This window comes from Bubalus kerabau, chromosome 1 (assembly GCF_029407905.1).
Source record: "Bubalus kerabau isolate K-KA32 ecotype Philippines breed swamp buffalo chromosome 1, PCC_UOA_SB_1v2, whole genome shotgun sequence".
Classification (NCBI taxonomy): Eukaryota; Metazoa; Chordata; class Mammalia; order Artiodactyla; family Bovidae; genus Bubalus; species Bubalus kerabau.
The window spans coordinates 64725170-64734169 of record NC_073624.1 but is presented as its reverse complement, the minus strand read 5'-3'; the positions used below and the strand labels follow the sequence as shown (position 1 = coordinate 64734169).

At 37.1% G+C, this 9000-nt stretch overlaps 1 pseudogene; it reads right to left on the bottom strand.

Annotated features, from left to right (window-relative positions):
- LOC129647666 (olfactory receptor 6C4-like) lies at positions 1 to 2754 on the bottom strand (annotated as a pseudogene).
- Positions 2755 to 9000: the final 6246 nt, after the last annotated feature.

The window sequence follows — 9000 nt, the reverse complement described above, 5'->3', positions numbered from 1 at the left end:
CTAATTAAAATAATACATTATGATTATTAAAATTTCGTAATTTTTTTTTACGGTGTTCTTAAAAGCTTGATTCACCTGCTGATTCCTTAGGGTATAAATAAAGGGGTTCAACAAAGGACTAACTGAAGTCATGAGCAGAGATATTTCCTTGTCGAAATTCCCTCCTTTTTTGGTGATGGGTTCATGTATAAAAGATGCAGCTGCCATAAGAGAGTGAGATGACAATCATGTGGGAGGAACAGTGGCAGAAGCCTTTGTCCTTTGCTGGGCAGAAGTAATCCTCAGAATGGTCCTGATAATATATGTATAAGAAAGTGTCACCAGCAAAAGAGTAGCCACCAGAGTCAAAACAGCTAAGAAGATGACTTTTAATTCTAAAAGGCTTGTGTCCGAGCAGGCAACCTCTAGGAGGGGTCTATAGTCACAATAATATTGATTCAGAACATTGGAGGCACAGAAACCCATCTGGCTTATCAGGATAATTGGTGGCAAGATAGCCAGGGCTCCCCCTAGCCAGGAGCAGAACACAAGTTGTATGCAGCCTCTGCTGCTCATGATGGTCAGGTAATGCAGGGGTTTGTAGATGGCCACATAGTGGACATAGGACATAGAAGTCAGGAGGTAAAACTCTGTTGCCCCAAGGAGTATAGCAAAAAGATACTGAGTCAGGCAGCCAGCAAAGCTGATGACTTTATTTCCTGTTGTCAAGCTGGTCAGAAGCTTGGGAATAAAAATGGATGTGAAAGAAACTTCTAAGAAGGAGAAATTCCAGAGGAAGAAACACATGGGAGTCTTGAGGTGAGGGGCTACCAGAGTGAGTATGATGATAGTCAAATTTCCTAAGATGCTTAGCAAGTAGGCGAGGAACAGAAAGATGAATATCACCACCTGGATTCATGTTGATTTGTGAGGCCCAACAGAATAAACTCAGTAAATGTGGTTTGGTTTTCATTGTTGACCTTCAGTAGATCTAAAGGGAAAAGGGAAGGTCAGTGATGAAAACTGGAGTTTCTCAGGCTAGGACAAATGAAGTTAATTGGAACCAACAGAATCAGGTCATATTATCAAGTCTTCATCCAAATTGGCCCAAAGTGGCATCCCACTGGACTAGGGATGGCTCATTGAGACCCAGGGTTCCTGTGTAAGTGGCTTCATTCATAAAGCTCTTTTTTGGCAAGTGAATATTTTAATGGATCAATATTTTCACATTAAAACATGAATAAAATTGATTAAACACAAAGAATGATCTAAAATACACACAGGAATGATGTGCATAGAGAATTCATATAATGGAGTAAAAACACCAAAACATAAAATACTGTTTCAATTAATAAAGCTTTTGTCATTTCTCCTATTCCTGGGTTCTTAACACAGACATGTCACACAAGAATGACTCTGTCTGTATCTGTCCTTACTTATAAAATATTCATAAGTTTCCTACATTTAAATAATTTTATCAGATTTTAGTTCTCTATGTCTTTTTTACTTCTATGTTCTTGGTATAAATTTTTCTCTTTGTTCTTCTTTTCTCTTCTTTTTGTGTTCCCCTTCATACACTACCTGATGCTTCATCATATATGTAGCTGACCCTCATCTCTTTCACAGTCTAGTTGCCTGGTTTCCTCTTTAAAGTAACCTGTGGAAATTCTCCCAGTACAGGCAACGCTATAAACCCCAGATCCAAAGCTGTTTGTTTTTGCTATCTTCCTGAATTTTTTTTGGATGAATGTCTATTTGGCTTTTAAGATTATGAGACTGTTTCAGGATGCTATCATTTTATACCATAAGTTTTTTCCTATGTCCAGGCTTCTGCCATCACTAAATTGTATTGATATGCATTAAGCCTTATGCTTTTTTTTTTTCCAGTTTACTTCTTTTTTTTTTTTAATTTTATCTTATTTTTAAACTTTACATAACTGTATTAGTTTTGCCAAATATCAAAATGAATCCGCCACAGGTATACATTATGGGCTTCCCTGTTGGCTCAGATGGCAAAGAATTTGCCTGTAATACAAGGGACCTGGGTTTGATCCCTGGGTCAGAAAGATCCCCTGGAAAAGGGAATGGCAACCCACTCTAATATTCTTGCCTGGAGAATTCCATGGACAGAGGAAACTGGCAGGCTACAGTCCATGGTGTTTGCAAAGATTTGGACATGATTGAGTGACTAACACTTTCACTTTTCATTTACACTTCATTGCCAGAGTCTTCTGGGCACTGATCTGGCATACAAGTGGGGAGAGAGATATTGTGGTGGTCATAGGACATAGCTCCCAGAATGGATTTTGCTCAAAGTTTTGAAGACTGCTGAATGGTATCTAGGAATAGAGGCTGGTTATAAATCTCAAAAATATGTGTTTCCACTGTTCTTAGAGCACAGAAATGAGGAAATTAATGCCAGTATTATTGGTTATAGTTTTTCTTTGTAGATATACTGGTAGTCACTAAGGAAGGCAAACTTGATAGTTACAGATTTTTGCACCTGTAGCCTTATTTGATTAAAAATATTCTTGTGGCAAAGGACATTTTAAGGGATCCTTTAATCAACCTGTATGGTTAGTTAGAAAAGTCATATACTTTCAGACATCACTGATATCCCATGATGGCCATACATGAATATTGAGAGACCAGGTAAGGTGAAACCTGAATCTGGTTTTCTCAGATCTGGATCTTATTTCCCTGGTTGTACTCACCTGAAATTTTTAACAGTGGCTTTACATTTTCTTCCAGAATTTCACGATGGTAAAATTTCATGGTCTATGTCCACTAATGATTCCATCAGTGATTTTGGAAACTAGAAACATAAAGGGTTTATACTGGGGAGGAGGGAGGAGGGTTCAGGATGGGGAACACATGTATACCTGTGGTGGATTCATTTTGATATATGGCAAAACCAATACAATATTGTAAAGTTAAAAAAAAAACAACAAAAAAAATCAACCACCAACAACAAAAATAAAATAAAGCTTGGTGATGTAACCATGAAAAAAAAAAAAGGCTTATACTGTTCACAGTTTGAATGACTGTGGTGGTCTGTTTACCTGGTTGATACTAAAAGATGAATCAAAGGTGAGATTCACATATGAGTCTACAAAGAGCAAAAAATTAGCATAATTTATTTGTATTGTCTTGCCTTATCCTTCCATGCTCTTTCATGGAAGTACTCAAACTTATAAGGCTTAACTACATAGTAAGAGAATTATTTTCTCTATTACTTCAAATAATTCAAATTAGATTAAACTTCAGTTCTTGAGAGACAGAAGGGTCTACTTAAGGTCTACTTAAGGGTTCTACTTAACAGGGGCAAAATAGCATACCAAAAAACTGTAAAAAGTAGCAGTGATAGGATTAAAAGGGGGACTGATCATACTGAAAATACCCTCAATTTTCTGATCTGTGATAAATTATGTTGCTCTCCTTAGAAGCCAAGATATGGACTTCTTTGCAGATCCTGTGTTATCAACAGTGACCCAGGTTTTATCTGTCCTTTTAGAGAATGCACATGGGGATCAATTTCCATAAGAAGCTAAAGGTGCCCTGTGGACTCAAGTTCAGAGGTGTTAATGAGCATCAGTTGTTGACACCTTTGTGAGCAAGTTGTGGACACATATTTGAGAGAAGAAGGGCCAAGGAGACTATGTTAAAAGTACAATGAGAGTATCAAATTATCACACTGTACATCTTAAAGTTACTCAATATTACATGTCAATTATATTTCAATATATTTGGGAAAAAAGACCAAAAAAAAAAAAAAAAAGGTACAGTGAGAGAGTCAGCTACAGCCTAAGAATCTGAGAGAGAAGATGAGAGTAATGAGGTGAGGCGTTTGAAGATGGCTAGAAAAATTACCACTTGGTTATCACTGAAACATGCTACCACATTGGTGACACAACTTGAGGGTCATTGAAGAGCCCCACATTCTGAAAATACTTTGTGAGTCATTTTTCTAAAATAAGCACCATTAGGGGCTCTTTCATTTGTAGGAGTGTGAGTGGCCCTGTACAGTACTTCTAAATTCATTAGAAATTAAGCCATGTCTCAAATTATGATTGTCATTCATTCACCACCTACCCCCAAATATAATCAAATATTATCTTATTTTCTGTCCATTTTTTTCTTCTTGTTCATCTTTTTGATATTATAAGATATTATAAGAATGAAGTACAAAGATTATACTCAAAAAGGAAAAAAAACATATGCTGTGATAAACTTCATTTTGGATAATTGTTTGTGTTCTCAGAGATTTCAAAAGATAAAAAATCAATGGCAATACTAACACCACAAACATTAATAGCAAGGCCAAGGGGAAAATTATGAATAACTGTGCTATTAAGTGATCTCTACTTTTTTTAAGCAGGGGGTGAGTCTGTTACATGGATTAACTTCTTCAATTATTTCAGAAATTTTTTGAATCTGGATTTATTTGTATCTCCATTTATATATGAGAAAATTTCAACAAATTAAATTTCTTACATTTACAATTTTATTACTTTATGGATCCTTAAACAATATAGCTTTGTGTTGCCTGTTTTCAACCTTTATAAAAATGGAATTACATTGCATGTATTCCTTCGTGTCTCACTTCTTTTGTTCAGTTTTATGCATACAGTTCATTTGTGTTGCTGCTGATAGCTGTGACTCATTCATTTGCATTATAATATTCCATTGTATCGGAGAAGGTAATGGCACCCCACTCCAGTGCTCTTGCCTGGAAAATCCCATGGATGGGGGAGCCTGGTGGGCTACAGTGCATGGGGTCGCAAAGAGTTGGACAAGACTGAGCGACTTCACTTTCACTTTTCACTTTCCTGCATTGGAGAAGGAAATGGCAACCCACTCCAGTGTTCTTGCCTGGAGAATCCCAGGGAAGGGGGAGCCTGGTGGGCTGCCATCTATGGGGTTGCACAGAGCTGGACACGACTGAAGCGACTTAGCAGCAGCAGCAGCATTCCATTGTATGAATCTGCCACCATTCATTCATTTAGTTAGCAGGGATTTATTTTTCATTTTGGAAACACTATGAAATGCACAGTTCTACTGACACATGTATTCCACAAGTGGAATTGCTCGCTTATTGGGTATGTATTATTTCAACTTTAATAGTAATGCTGAATTGATTTCAAAGTGGTTGAATTGTTTACAATATCCAATTGCTCTCTGTTCCATAGCTTCCTTACTTGGACTTCAGATTGTCCACATTTACCTATCTCATTATGTCATGTTGAACTCATGTGATCTTAATTTGTTTTTCCATGATTGTTAGTATAGGTGAAGAATTTTCTATAGCAATATTAGCCATTTATATTTCTCTTTTTTGAAGTCATTTTTCCAGTCTCTTGCTCACTTTTTTTCCATTGGGCTATCTGTCTTTTCTCTATTGATATGTTGGAATTCTTTATATATTCTGAAGATAAATACTTTTTGGATTATATGAGTTGCAGATATCTTACTATTTTATGCTCTGTTAATGATTTTCATTTGTGAACAGATTCTTAATTTTAATGCAGTCAAATTTATCAATTTAAAAATTTATCAATTTTTTTGTTGTACCTAAGTTAAGAAAAATTTTCCCTAACCCACTGATATGAAAATATTCTTCTATATAATCTTCTTTAATTTTTTGACTTTCAGGTTTATGTCTATAATTCATTTGAAATTGATTTCTTCTGTAATTGATATCCAATTTCACTTTTTCCCATATAGACATCAAATATTCCCAGAGTTGTTTGCTGTTAAGACTGTCCTTTTCCATTTTAGTGACAACTTTATCATAAATTAAGGGTTCACATATATATGAGTCAGTTTCTAAGTTCAATTATCTTCCATTGGTCTATTTGTCTATTTCTACAACAATAATATGCTGTCTTAATTAACTAGGGCTTCCCTGATAGTTCAGCTGGTAAGGAATCCGCCCAAAATGCTGGAGACCTGGGTTCAATCCTTGGGTTGGGAAGATCCCCTGGAGAAGGGAAAGGCTACCCACTCCAGTATTCTGGCCTAGAGAATTCCATGGACTGGATTGCAAAGAGCTGGACATGACTGAGCAACTTTCACTTTTTCACTTTAGAATAATTAGTGATCTCTGAAAATTTCATTTTGTTATCCTTCTTTTAGAGTGTGTCATTATTTTTTATCCTTTGTAACTTGGCAGAAATTTTGCCTATCAAGTATTACAAAAAAATCTATGAAATCCTTACTGAGGTTGCATTATACCTATAGTAAACTTGTGAAAATACAGCCAGTTATTTGAATCTTTAAAATATCTGCAAATAGAATGTTATCTTTTTCTCCAATAAATCTTGCATATATTCATTCACCACTATTTGATTTGTAAATGATGTCTTATTTTAGTTTCATATTCTACTGGTTTGTTTTTGACATATAGACAATACAACTGATTTTTGTATGTTGATGTTATACACAGTAACTTTAAATTGAAACCAAAGTATGGAATATAATACTATTTTATTGTTGATTTTTAAATATTTATTACTGTTAATTTTATTCTTGAATGTACACTGAGGTATTCAAGATCAGAGGCAGATTTCTTATTATTTACCTCTCAGGTCAGGTCAGTTCAGTTCAGTCACTCATTTGTGTCCTACTCCTTGTGACCCCATGAACCACAGCATGCCAGGCCTCCCTGTTCATCACCAACTCCCAGAGTTTACTCAAACTCATGCCCATTGAGTTGATGATGCCATCCAACCATCTCATCCTCTGTCGTCCCCTTCTCCTGCCTTCAATCTTCCCCAGCATCAGGGTCTTGTCAAATGAGTCAGCTCTTCACATCAGGTGGCCAAAGTATTGGAGTTTCAGCTTCAACATCAGTCCTTCCAATGAATATTCAGGACTAATTTCCTTTAGGATGGACTGGTTGGATCTCCGTGCAGTCCAAGGGACTCTCAAGAGTCGTCTCCAACACCACAGTTCAAAAGCATCAATTTTTCGTCACTCAGCTTTCTTTATAGTCCACTCTCACATCCATACATGACTATTGGAAAAATCATAGCCTTGACTAGACAGATCTTTGTTGGCAAAGTAATGTTTCTACTTTTGAATATGCTGTCTAGGTTGGTCATAACTTTCCTTCCAAGGAGTAAGTGTCTTAATTTCATGGCTGCAGTCACCATCTGCAGTGATTTTGGAGCCCAGAAAAATAAAGTCTGACACTATTTCCACTGTTTCTCCATCTATTTGCCATGAAGTGATGGGACCAGATGCCATGATCTTCGTTTTCTGAATATTGGGCTTTAAGCCAACTTTTTCACTCTTCTCTTTCACTTATATCAAGAGGCTCTTTAGTTCTTCTTCACTTTCTTCCATAAGGGTGGTGTCATCTGCATATCTGAGGTTATTGATACTTCTCCCAGGAATCTTGATTCCAGCTTGTGCTTCATCCAGCCCAGCATTTCTTATGATGTATTGTGCATATAAGTTAAATAAGCAGGGTGACATCATACAGCCTTGATGTACTCCTTTTTCTATTTGGAACCAGTCAGTTGTTCCATGTCCAGTTCTAACTGTTGCTTCCTGATCTGCTTTTTTACCTCTCAGTAAATAAATATGGGGCTTTCCTAGTGTTTCAGACAGTAAAGAATCCCCCTGCAATGCAGAAGACTCCAGTTTGATCCCTGGGTTGGGTTGGGGAGATCCCCTGGAGAAGGTAATGGCAACCCACTCCAGTATTCTTGCCTGGGAAATATCATGGACAGAGGAGACTGTCAGGCTACAGTCCCTGGGGTTGCAAAGAGTTGGGACATGCCTGAGTGACTAACATTTTCAACATTTGGTGAGTAGCTATGTAATCCTCTGATCTTAAGAAAGTGCATCTGATTCAACCTTTATTAGTAAACTTTTATAAGCCCACAGGACAGAGGAACCTGGTGGGCTACAGTCCTTGGGGTCTCAAAGAGTTAGATGCGACTGAGCGACTAACACAAATAAATAATAAGTGTATTAGATCTCCTCACCCTAAGTCTAATCACTGTGGTGACATGATGACAGCCAAGTCAGATATCCTGTGTGAGCAATTCTAAACCCACAGGCAATGCATGCATGCTAAGTCACTTCAGTCGTGTCTGACTCTGTGCGACCCCATGGACTGTAGCCTGCCAGGCTCCTCTGTCCATGGGATTTTCCAGGCAAGAATACTGGAGTGGGTTGCCATGCCCTCCTGCTGGGGAATCTTCCCAACCCAGGGATCAAACTTGCTTCTCCTATATCTCTGGCATTGGCAGGTGGGTTCTTTACCACTAGCACCACCCGGGAAACCCATAGGCAATAGATGAGGAGAAATAATTCTCTGCTTATAAAGGAAAAGGAGGCAGTTGTCCGCTCCTTTCCAGAAAGGGTCTTCTCTTTAGCCATTTGATAGGTAAATAAAATGTCTCCAGGAGTCAGATAGATCTATGCAGGTCTTAGCTTTTACAATTTAGAGATGGCAGCCAAGTTCCTGAGTTTCCTTCTTCCTTGATGTGTAAAATAATTAGGGGAACGATTCTAGTCTTCCTGAAACCTTGGTGTTTAACCTAAAGACAGTCTTTGGCTGTAACCATTTGACTTGCTAGGGGAGATAGAAATTTATTATTATCTTTTTGGATCAGAGCAATTAACTAGTCAAATGGCTGTAGACCTAATTCTTAAGGCAGGAGAAGAGTTGGGAACTGGCATTCCCAACTGCCAATTAGCATTCCCAAATGACAACCAAAAGAATTAACATTTTACAGGAACCATAAGAAATCCAGGGAAAATTCATACTCCCACATTTATCTGAATACTCTTCTAGACTCATATATCTGCCTTTCATTCTCTAATGTTTCTTGATGAATGGAATCTTCCTAACTGTAAAATATTTCAGTTTACCATACTTTAAAAAAAGTTATTTTTTAGGCTTTTAAAAAAATGATTAATGCTTTCTGTTTTTAGTTTAAAAAAATATTCTTTAGCCACTTGGAACTCTGTTCAATATTCTGTAATAACCTAAATGGTAAAATACTT